This window comes from Haemaphysalis longicornis, unplaced genomic scaffold (assembly GCF_048455015.1).
Source record: "Haemaphysalis longicornis isolate Haplotype H1 unplaced genomic scaffold, Haemaphysalis longicornis Haplotype H1 scaffold_6, whole genome shotgun sequence".
NCBI classification, from domain to species: domain Eukaryota; kingdom Metazoa; phylum Arthropoda; class Arachnida; order Ixodida; family Ixodidae; genus Haemaphysalis; species Haemaphysalis longicornis.
Window position 1 is genome coordinate 131,026,221 of NW_027526407.1, and position 13,046 is coordinate 131,039,266.

Sequence of the window (13,046 nt, forward strand, 5' to 3'; positions counted from 1 at the left end):
ACGGCTCTCATCACCGGTGCGTGATCGCGCGGCTCGAGTCGAATCCTCTGGCTGGTTCACCTTTTACGGTTTTGCCTCTTGATCCTTATCGAGGGGTTTGAGGTGAACCGTCGTACAGCCTGGAACACCACAGTCGGAAGCTACCAATGCCCGTCACCCCCATGGCCACTGCCGACCAATCGCCTCCACAGGTGCCATCGGTCATCTGCGCTGGGGTGCTCCGTCAGCGCGACCCGCCGTTTCTCATTGGTAAAGGTGACTCTGACGTTGAAGATTGGTTGTCTTCTTACGAGCGAGTTAGCGCTAAAACAAATGGGACGACGCTAAGAAGCTGCACAACGTCGAATTTTCTCTCGAAATACCTGTGATCTTGGGGTATAACAAAAATGCAGCGACCATCAAGACCAGGTCTGACTTCAAGAACCCCTTAACTCGTGACTTTGATCAACGCGCCGTCCGGAAACTGCATGCTGAACAACACCTGCGTACACAGACGCAACAACCGGGTGAGAACTTCACCAGTTACATTGAAGACGTTGTGGATCTTTGTCAGCGCATAGACTCGTCCATGTCCGATGATGACAAAATGAAACACACCATGAAAGGAGAGGACGACGACACGTTCCACATGCTTGTGTCCAATGACCCTCGATCCGTGACTGAAGTGATTGGCCTGTGCCAGAGTTTTGAGGAAACGCGCTTGCAAAGGGCCTTGGTCTCCATTCATTGCCGACGACGGAATCTCTATCGAGCCTCACGTTCTCTTCGAACCAATCGCAGCTCGAGACGAAAATCAAAGAATTTGTCCGCGAGGAGGTAGCACGTCAGCTATCGCTGGTGCCCTTTACTGAGCAGGCTTTGTCCAGCCTTCCTTCTGCTCTGCAGGCGACCATCCGCGAACAGGTTGCCGAGGCCCTACCGCCTGGTAACATCGCTACCACAGCGGTCGCACCCCTGGCCGTTCCGCAGGTGGCAGCTACAGTCGCGGCGCCGCTCAAAGCTACAGTCGCTGCAAGTCCAGCAGTAATGCCCATGATGTACGCTGACTGTCTCGCGCAGCCAGTGCACATATCTTCCCGGTCTTTTCGGCCAGCAATACCAGCCGTGGCACCTCCCACTTTGCAGCCCGCTCCCCACTTTCCACCGACCAGACCACCAGCTGTGCCGTACGGGAATCCCTGGTGCACTCCCGACAACCGGCCTATATGTTTTTCTTGCTGCGGCCCCGGTCACATGGCCCGTTAATGCCGCCGTGTCGCTGCATCTCCTCGTGTGCCCCAGACGTCTGCACACGTATGTTACAAGACGACGACGAGGAGGCAAACAACGAAACGTGGTGCAAGGTGCGAAGACGGAAATGCTTGGTAGGAGCGCAGCCAGGGCCGGTTCTGTGTCATGGCCGACATCTTGTAAATACAGAAAATACATTGTGCGCCCTTTGTCCTGCCACCTCGTAACAACATATATATATATATATATATATATATATATATATATATATATATAGCAATTTATATATATATATATATATATATAAAGTAGAGTCCGACGCAAGTCTCAAAAACAAAAACAAACATGTTTACTAACGTTTCGACTGATGGTCCAGTCTTCAATGGAGTAACATTTACAGTACACTGCAGAATGCTTTTATAGGTGCGTGAGAGAGAGGAAGTTGCGCTACAGTGCGCCCTTTTTAAAAGAAATCATACGTCATCATTAAGCAAAACAAGAAAAACGCAAGACATACACAAGAAAGGAAATGCACTGCCCTCCCTCTTTTTTGGGAGAAAAGGTACGCTAAAATGCGCCCTGTTTAGAAGTACTTATTGGCAAGTGGTACAACACAAAGAGAAAAGAAAAATGCAAAGGGACGTCTACGAAGGACGTAAATTGGCCCCTCTCCTGATAGGAATTAACAGAAGAAGCGGGGGCGGGCAAGAGAAAAAAATAAAGGCGGCAGAACGAGATAAGGAACTGGGGAACGCGCGTCAGCACGCCATCGCTTTTCGTCTAAGGAATGTGTCACGTGAAACCGGCGCTATGTGACTAAGCCGGCGCTAAGAGGCTAAGTGAGTAAACCTGGAGAGATAAAACCGGCGCTGGTATGCCTAAAAAGAGGATTAGTCAAGCAAGAAGCAACGGAAGAAAGGCGAGTAATTACTGTGGCAAACATGTCAGCGCGCCCACGCCTTCGTTCAACCCAGAGGATGCGGTTTTGAACTGAATATGAGATATGATTCGCGAACTTCGCATGCGTGGTTGCTGTTGAAATTGGATTCAAATATTGTGACCTTCAAATTATAAATGAATGATCCTAGATTCCGACGTGATGGGACAAAGGAAGGTTAGGAAGAGACTTGGCGTGCGCCGTATAATTGTTGAACCTTAATCTAAAAGCGTTCGCCGTCTAGACAATATATTGCAGGTGGCAGGTATGGCACTCGAGTAGGTAAACTACGTTGGCGGTGTCACAGTTAAAATTCCCCTTCAGTTTTACAGAGAAGTGCGAGGCGGTGCTAGAGGCGGTTTTTGTTTTCGTCATGTGGGGGCATACCTCACAACGAGGCTTGTTGCAGGGCCCACAACCGGTCACTGGTGAATGGCTGAGCCTCGAAGATGTCAGAATGTCACGCAGGTTTTGGTTTCGCCTGTAGACAACCCGTCGTGGTTCGGAAAATATAGATGCTAGTCGAGGACTTTGACTTAACATGTTGTGATGCTTTCGAAGTATGCCAGAAACATTTGGCACAGATGCGGTGTGAGTGAGAACTAGGTTACTCGAAGGGCGTCGGTCGGCTAGCTTCCTGGAGTTAAGGAGTTCATTGCGGCTCCTTAACTCCAGGAAGAAAGCCGACTCACGCCCTTCAAGTAACCTAGTTCTCACTCACTCCGCATCTGTGCCGAATGTTTCTGGCATACTTCGAAAGCATCACAACATGTTAAGTCAAAGTCCTCGACTAGCATCTATATTTTCCGAACCACGACAAGTTGTCTACAGGCGAAACAAAAACCTGCGTGACATTCTGACATCTTCGAGGCTCAGCCATTCACCAGTGACCGGTTGTGGGCCCTGCAACAAACCTCGTTGTCAGGTGTGCCCCCACATGACGAAAACAACAATCGCCTCTAGCACCGCCTCGCACTTCTCTGTAAAACTGAAGGGAAATTTTAACTGTGACACCGCCAACGTAGTTTACCTACTCGAGTGCCATACCTGCCACCTGCAATATATTGTCTAGACAGCGAACGCTTTTAGATTAAGGTTCAACAATCATACGGCGCACGCCAAGTCTCTTCCTAACCTTCCTTTGTCCCATCACGTCGGAATCTAGGATCATTCATTAATAATTTGAAGGTCACAATAATTGAATCCAATTTCAGCAGCAACCACGCATGCGAAGTTCGCGAATCATATCTCATTATTAAGTTCAAAACCGCATCCTCTGGGTTGAACGAAGGCGTGGGCGCGCTGACATGTTTGCCACAGTAATTACTCGCCTTTCTTCCGTTCGCTTCTTGCGTGACCAATCCTCTTTTTAGGCATACCTGCGCCGGCTTTATCTCTCCAGGTTCACTCTCTTAGCCTCTTAGCGCCGGCTTAGCCATATAGCGTCGGCTTCACGTGACACATTCCTAAGAAGAAAAGCGATGGCGTGCTGACGCGCGTTCTTCAGTTCCTTATCTCGTTCTGCCGCCTTTATTTCTTTCTCTTCCCACCCCCGCTTCTTCTGTTAATTCCTATGAGGAGAGACGCCAATTTACCTCTTTCCTAGACGTCGCTGTGCATTTTTCTTTTCTCTTTGTGTTGTACCACTTGTCAATAAATACTTCTCAACAGGGCACATTGTAGCGCACCTTTTTTCCCCAAAAAGAGGGAGGGCAGTGCAATCCCTCTCATGTGTATGTCTTGCGTTTTTCTTGTTTTGCTGACTGATGACGTATGATTTCTTTTAAAGAGCGCGCACTGTAGCGCAACTTCCTCTCTCTACACGCACCTATAAAAGCATTCTGCAGTGTACTGTAAATGATACTCCGATGAAGACTGGACCACCAGTCGAAACGTGAGTAAACATGTTTGTTTTTGTTTTTTGAGACTTGCGTCAGACTCTACTTTTTGATATTTCTTCTGGACCATTGAAACCTTCTTTTCTTCGACCGTATATGTATATATAAATGTATATATATATATATATATATATATATATATATATATATATATATATATATACACTTATATATATATATTGTTCACGCGTCAGACACAACACAGTTTGTTGTCTTTAGGAAAAACAAGTTTATTGGAGCGAACTTGCGCTCCCCTAACAACTCAAAATACTACAGAGGTGGCGAAGGAGCGGTCACCAAATTTACTTGCGCAGGCGAGTGTCGTCGCAAGGAATGCCGCGACGGCCGCTCTGCAGGCTTTCATCTTTCGGCAAGAGTGTTTCTGGAACCGTCGATTCACATCCAGACCATTGTAGATCAGAGAAGATAATTCTGGGCTGGTGACGTTGGGACGAAAAAGTGTGCTTATCTGAATGAGATAGCTCTTGCGGCATAAAAATAAAGAATGAAAGACGCGCTTCGCTTGGGACACAGATAACAGAGGCGGGCGGGGACCGGCAGTAAATACAAACAATAAATAAGCAAACCCATACGTGGTTCGCGGCATTACCCCCCTCTAAGAGTACATCGACACGATGCTAAAACAAAAGACGATACAAACAAACAACAACAATGTCCGTCATCATGCATAGTAAGGTTTCAAGCGAACCACGTGGACGACTTCGGGCGGCGTGCGTCGTTGTGATGTTTCGGAATTTATATCGGGGATCACCTCGTGAGTTGGCCGACACGTCGTAGAATCTGGTAGGTTCCCGAATACCGTCGCAGGAGCTTCTCACTGAATCCACGTCGTCGGATAGGAGTCCAAACCCAAACACCATCTCTTGAGTGGCATTCGGTGTCTCGGCGTCAGAGGTTGTAGCGCCCGGCATCCACCAGCTACTGGTTCATTGTACCAACTCGAGAGAGCTGGCGGGCCTTCTCCGCATTCTGAAGGTATTCTTGGAAGTCGGGGTTGAGGTCGTCATCTTCTGCAAGTGGAAGCATGGCGTCGAGCATCGTAGTCGGCCGTCTTCCGTAGACAAGCTCGCACGGCGTCGTCTGCCTAGTTTCCTGGATAGGCGTCTTGAACGCAAAGGTGACATACGGGAGCACTTCGTCGCAAGTCTTATGTTCAACGTCGACGTACATTGACAACATAACTGCGATTGTCTTGTTCAGACGTTCTGTTAGTCCGTTCGTTTGTGGGTGGTACGCCTTCGTTCTTCAGTGATCCGTGTCGCTGTAGCGTAACAGTGCTTGCATCAGCTTCGCAGTGAAGGCCGTTTCGCAGTCCGTGATTAGGACTTCCGGGGCTCCATGTCGCTGCACAACTTGGCTTATAAAGAACTTTGCCACTTCTTTCCAGTCCCCTTCTAAAGAGCGGCAGTCTCTTCGTAGCTTGTCATGTAGTCTGTCGCTACGACAATCCACTTGTTCTCAGATCGGGATGTAGGGAACGGTACCAGAAGGTCCATTCTAATCTGTTGGAATGACCTCGATGGGACGGCGATCGACGGCAGAAGTCCGGCGGTTCTCGTCGGCGGCGTGTTTTGTCGCTGGCAGACACGGCAGCTCCGGACGTAGTGGGTGACGTCGGATGTAAGGCAGGACCAGTAGTACATCGCTTCGATTTTTCCAGTTGTGCGGGCTGTTCCTTTCAAGATATCCATAAGTCGTGTCGTCGTGGCACGCTTCCAAAATTTCGCCGCGAAGGTCTGCTGGGATGTTTTGGTTCCGGGGCTGAAATTCTTCTCTGGAGGCTTTTGACTTTCGGCGCCAGTGTCTCTGCTACCGTCGATTTACATCCAGAACATTGTAGATCAGAGAAGATTGTTCTGGGCAAGTGACGTTAAGACAAAACAGTCTGCTTATCTGAATGAGATAGCCCCCACGGCATAAAAATAAAGAATGGAAGACGCGCATCGATCGGGACACAGAAACAGAGCCGGGGTGGACCGACATTAAAAACAAACAATAAATAAAGAATCACATACGTAGTTCGCGGCAATATCGTATCACGCGTTGACCCCATGCGATTTATCTTCCTTACATGCGTACTGAAAACATCACCAACGAATTTTTCGCGTTCTCCGTTTCCCGTTATGGTGTCTTATCAACTATCACCACCGACTGAAATCGCGAATTTTGAGTGGGCACTCTTCAATAACCTGCTGACCGTGCTTGCCAGTTCCCGCATCCGCACGAAAGCCCACCACCCCATTGCCAACCGGCTCGTTGAGAGTTTCCACCGCTCCCGCTAAAAGCACTCACACCACTCCCGGACGCTACCCATTGGTCCTCCTCCCTTTCATTGTTTCTTCTGAGTCTTAGGGCAACTTAAAAGCAGAATGTGGACTGCACATCCTCAAAGATGGTCTTTGGTGCGCCACTACACCTGCCAGAAGACTTTCTCACTGCTTCAGAAGCATCTCCATGGCCTGATCCCACCGACTACGTGACCAAATTGCGAGATTCGTTGCGTTAATTTCGAACAACAACCCCACGCTTCCAGCAGCGTGCGGATCCTCATGGGCCCATCGAGCTGGCGACGTCCCCCTAAGTTTTTGTCCTTCGTGATACGGTTCGGAAGCCACTTCAGCGCCCCTCGTGCTGATCATTCTAGTGATAAGCATTTCACCGTGGATTTATTTGGGAGACACGACACTATTTATGTCGATTGCCTCAAACTAGCCTTCACTGATGAGCCGCTTTTTGGACAAGACGAATTTCAAGTACTATTTTTGACCTGGGTGGTTCATCCACCTGAACCACCCAGGTCACGACACCCACCAAAACCCACAAGACAGCCTCCAAAAGTCTCCTTCGGTCTTACTCCACGGCTCCGCCACTAGAGGAGAGCCCCCTGTAGCAGCATAGCAGAAGACGAGAAAATACCACTGTGAGGCTTGCTGCGTGAGCTTCGTTGCACACGCAGTCAGGGCTCCCAGGAACTCCGAGCGTTCAGCCAGGAATAGCTGCCGCTGACCCGGCAGCTGCTGCTTACATTTTAAATATATATGTTTATTGTGGCTGTGCGTTCTCATTGTGTCGTGCTGACCCATATATATTTTAGGAAACAGTATGAGCGAACACCTAAGACCACATGCACATAACGCAGCAATATCGGCCCATGAGGGCATATGCTGCACCGCTGGAGAAGAATCAGAAAGCTTGGCCTGGGAACTCACATAAACCTGCTCTCACTCCTTGCGTGTGTATGCCTCGACCATGAATAAACCCCTCCCGACGGGTATACATAGGCGTCTTATGCGGGGCCCACCACCAGACCGATGATCCGGGTGAAAAAGTTACAAGCGGGAGTGGACTCATTATAACGAGACTTCTGGCGAGCTTTTCCTTCGCTTCTGAATGTTCTAGCTAGCTGGCGGCACTCTTCCGCGTGTTTAAAAACGCAAAAAATGGGCCTGGTTTAGGAAGCATCAGCGTGGTACGGAAGAATCTTGTCGATGGGGCTGGAGGGCTCTCGCCCTCACAAAAAGACAAAAACAAGAAAAGCCGAATGTGGTATATTTAGACGTAATTTAGGCATATGTGACGAATGGAAGCAGGGCGTACCAGTGAGAGTGATCTGATGCCACAAACATAGCCAGCATGTCGCCCAGGGTGCGGTTAAAGTGAAAAGTTATGTAGTTGCACTTTGCATGGTAGGCTGTAGTGTTACGGTAGATGCAACAGCATGCTGTCGGAAGTGCCTCGATGACTTTCGATACAAAGAGCTTACCCAGTCACTTAGGAGTTCTCGGGGCGCTCCATGACGCATAACAATGTGGTGAAGAGAGATGAATGCAACGTCGCTTATCGTAGCAGCGGGTAACGCAGCAGTCTAGGCGTACCAAGTAAAGTGGTCAGCAGCAATGTGAAACCAGCGGTTTCCAGCCACGGTGCCAGGAACAGGCACATAGGGATTGATTCCGATGAGGTAGAATGCTTTATTAGCCTAACGTAATGAATGCATGAGACCGAAGAAACGCTAAGGCTGGGATTTGCGGGGCTGACAGGGTGTGCAAGAGCGATCACAGACAATTAAAATAATAATCGCGGAACGCATGGGCGACGATACCGGTGCCGTCACCTGGCAGCGGCCATAGGAAAGACACGTACATGCACATTTGAGGGTGCGTGTCGGGAAGTCGAGGGTGTAAGAGCGGGGGGGGGGGGGCGTGTCCTGCGGCGACATGTTGCCCTCTCCTCGCACGCAAGCTTGCCTCGTCGCCATGCCAGGAGAGCGTTGTAAGCACTGCAAGTACGGCCACTGCCCAGCTGAGGGTGTTGGTCGTGTGGAGTCCAATGCGGTGGTTACTTTGTTGCAGCTGCGGCAGTGCTTGCGTGAGAAACGCGTGCTTGCCATCAGAAAGCTTACTCTATAGTTATTCATGCTTTCTCAAAGACAGCCAGTTTACAGTAACGGAGAAAAAAACGCATGCTGCCTAGCTTCTTATGGCACTGTATTTTTTGCCTTCGTGGTGCATGGTTTCGACCATTGAACTATGAGCTGGCCACCGTTAACACGCGTTGGACGTAGTGATGGTGACCCATTTTGTAAATTTGGTGCTTGTAGCAAAAACTTGACCATTGAACTATGAGCTGGCCACCGTTAACACGCGTTGGACGTAGTGATGGTGACCCATTTTGTGAATTTGGTGCTTGTAGCAAAAAAAGCCGCCAGATTTCATCTCGCATAATATATATTACCCGCAAGCACTGTGCCGGCTGGGATCAGTGCTTGTGGAAAAACAATATTCCGTAAAATTAAGCTCCAACGATTCCATCAGCGACTTTCCCTTGCTCAACAAGGCTTGGGGGCCGCTTTTAAAGCAAAGCTTTTAATCTCTACCCACCGAGAGTTCTTTCCTGACAGTAGGTGTGAACAGAAAACTCCCGCGAACAATTAAAAGAATTTACTTGTCCCGACAGGAATTGAACCTGGAAGTTATAGAGTAATAAAGCGCACGCCCGTTTTTTAACCGATTTCCTACGAGCCCACGCACAGACGGGGTAGACAGAGGGTGAACTCACCAAGCCCATCTACGGGTTGACCCCTGCATTGTCGCTGAATGCCACGGGATAGCGTCACGCGACCTCTTGCGCCGCTTTGCGCTTCACCCACGGCATATGTAGAGGCCCTGTGCGTGCCTTGCGCGTGTGCTAGAAGTTACAAAAATAAAGAAAACTCACACCAACGCATGCCATCTCACTTCTAGTACGCCAATGTGCTAAAGCATGCGACCTCCAGTGTTCACATAAAAAATCACAGCTCCTTGTCGCCCCTCAAACCAAACGACACACCAAGGAACACATTCAAATACTCTATGATGACCAGGTCATCACTTCAAGGCCCAGTAGCAAGATCTTTGGCCTACATCTCTAACACAAAGAGTGACGTATCCTTGCAATGCCTCAAACACCGCAATTTTGAAATCATATACATGATCAGGCGAGATGCAACCAAGGAATCCTATAGCTTTTGATTGAAACTTTTGTCGTCTCGAGATTTGATTACGTCAACCCCCTGCGTTCTTCTCGGAAAATACAACGCAAATATGATTTATATGATGATTAGAAAGCCGGTTGACCATGTCATTGGTTTTCCAATGAGTGCGTCCAGAGAGAGACTGGTCAGCACGGGGCTTCACAACACGATGTAAGAGTTGATAGAGGGCCATCTTTCTAACGAGAAGCTCCGAATGAGTAGAACTGCAGCGGGTCGCCGCATCCGTCGCCAGAGTGGCCGGGCAACACATGTAGAATGTCACCCACCTAATGTAATACCGGACTCCTGGCGACAACAACTAACGATGCTCCCTTTGCTCAGAAAAACCTCCACACCACCATCGGTGGAGATCACGCAGTTATCTACACAGACGCCTCCCAACATCGAGGGCAATAGTACGCCATCAGCCTGGTTACCTCCACAACCAACCTCCTTGCGTGTGTCTCACTCAAGACCAAAGACTTGAAGGTAGCAGAAGAAGCGGCCATCGCCTTGGCCCTCACTCACCATGGGTTGAGAAGGTACTCACCGATCTCCAACAAGCCTACCGGAGCTAGCAGACGGGTAGGGTGTCCCGAACTGGAATGCGTGTGCTAATAAACCACTCCCCAAATGGGTTCATTACCTCATCTTGAAACCCATTCATGCTTTCATGGAGAGTAACAAATACGACGATCGCTTTTAGCCAGCGCTTTTACCTCCGTTCTATAGAGCTGCGCGAGGACAGTCACTCGCTTGTCTTGTTCAGGGACAAAAGCCATCATTATCGCCTGCAGAGACCGACCCTACCTTCACCTTACTCTGACTTTTTCACAGAACAACACACTTAATGCACTTAGAAATTTTTCGGATGTTTTTCTCGCGCTCTTTGTGACATTGGTGTTTCGAGACTCTCTTTCTCTCTCTCTCTCTCTCTCTCTCTCTTTATATATATATATATATATATATATATATATATATATATATATATCCAGAAAAAGATAAAACTCACAAATCGTGCATAAATAGTACAAGTGCCGGATACACAGCAAGTACACTAACCATAAAGATTTACTCACGTAGGGGCAAAAGGACTTGCTTCATCAGAATACAGTTACATGATGTTGCTGTCACAAACATTTGGAACACAGTTCTTATATAACTTAGTAGAAAAATGTGAGAATGAGTTGAAATTGTTTCGGCACTGAAAAGTATGCATGCAGTCGGGCTATGCCTATGTTACAACAACAAAAGAGAAATGAGAGAGAGAGAGAGAGAGAGAGAGAAAGGGGGCGTATTAAAAAGGCTGCTCTCAAGGTTGTTCCCGGCTGGGCAAGGTACGTGACGTGTGCTGCAAGATTAGACCGTGCGGAAGACTGGGCAATTGCGGTTTCAAGAAGCAGGCAAGAGTATACAGTAAGGTATTCGGTCATTGGGGAGACCGGTTCCGATGGATCCTTACAGACATGAAGGAAGATTTTTATTTGGTCGTCTCAACTCGGATGGAAAGAATAGATACAGTGCACTCAAGAACATTTCACAGTGAGCTAGCAACTGAACACGAAGTCGGTAGAGCCCATAGATTGTAAACCGTTTGTAATGTGGGTAAACGTGTCTAAAAGGAGGGGGGAACGCGGCCCTCTTCCCAAGGACAAATACGATTGTTTAACCGCATTAGGGTAATAAAGCTGATGTTTTTGGAGAGTGTCTTCGAATTCTGATGGAATACTCAAGAGTAGGATAAATTAACAATGTTATAAAATTATGAGGTCGCGAATTTAATCAAAGGATAAGCACGTAAGTTTTCTGCAATTTTTCAACAATACCAAGAGTCTGACCCAAACTTTTTAATGATCTGGCTTACCTGAAATCAAACTTTCTTGACATTCAAAATTTAAAGCCACGGTACTATAAATGTATATTGATGACATATTCATTATCTGGCAGCACGGTGACGCGAAGCAACTCACCTTAATTGAGGCATTTAACCTATCCCGTCTTAGTAATTCTCTTGCTCTTTCTTATTCGCAACACTGTGGAAACTTTCTGGCCGTCACCTTTGCTACTTCCCAAGGTCGGCTTCAAAATAAACTGTATAGAAAACTGACACGCGGCTGTTCTTGATCTTCCAAAGTTGTCATGTCAGACATTGCAAAACAGCAATACCTTACCCCCAAGCCCACCGTTTTAGGAGAATTTGTCAAACCAAGCCGACTTTGATTGAAACTGTCCAGAACTCAAGACCACCCTCCTGAATAAAAAATAACCGGAACAATTCATCGACGAAGCTATTGTGCGAGCCAACCCATTAGACCGTAGCGAAATGTGTAGAAAAAAGCACCCAACGTTAACGGCCAAACAAACTAAGTTTGGCCCACTCAGCCTCGGCTACACGTGTTTCAAGTCTACCTAAAACATGACAATATCGTGATTCAAAGTCAACCCCTAAAACGCATAATTACAGAACCGCCACACATTATTTTTGGGCGACTTTCTTACTAACTCTCGTATCAACCGACCGAAAACCATTGGCGGCATGCCCCCTAATAAACCTCGATGTAAAGTATGCTCCCACATGACCACTACACAAATTGCCACCAGCACGGCTACAGAATACTACGTAATAATAAAAGGTAACTCTTACTGTGACTCTGTTTATGTGGAATCCCTTCTAGAGTCACTTGTTGTAGGCAGCAATAAATCCCCCTGACTGAAACGCCCTTCCGAATAAGCTTCAGTAATCACCTCTGTCATGCGAAAAGTTGCCCTTATTTGCCTATGTCAAGACATGTGAACAGTCCCAGGCATGCATTTGAACATCTTAAAGCAACAATTTTAAATTCCGCTTTCAAAAACCACTACAACCGCAAGGTTCGGGAATCTTATCTCATTTATACGTTTGGGTCAGCGACGCTTAGTAATAATGGCAGTTGCGAAAACTACCTTGCTTATCCCTGGATCAAAATTGATGGCCTCATAAATTTTATAGCATTTTTGATTATTCCTACCCTTGAGTTTTCCATCAAAATTCGCTAAAACTCTCCAAATATAGCAGCTCTATTAGCGTAATGCGGCTCAACAGTGCGATTTTAATTTGGGAAGGAGGCCTCGTTCTCACTACTACTTAAGAATGTTTCACTCTGTGATCTATGGGCGCTACCTACTTCCTGTTCTGTTGCAAGGTCACTGTGCAATGCAATGCCCATTTGTTCGGGGTATCTCTTCTTTCCATCCGCGAGGGGCATACCCGAAATACAATCTTCTTTCATGCCTGTATGAATCAATCCGCACCAATCTCCCCACCCACTGAATATCTTATTGAATACTTTTCCCTGCTTCTTCAGACCGCAATTGTTTGTCTTCCGCACTGTCTGAACTTGCCGCCCACGTCCCGTACGTTGCCCCGTCGTGGTGCTACCTTCAAAGTCGCCTTGTTAATACAACCCCT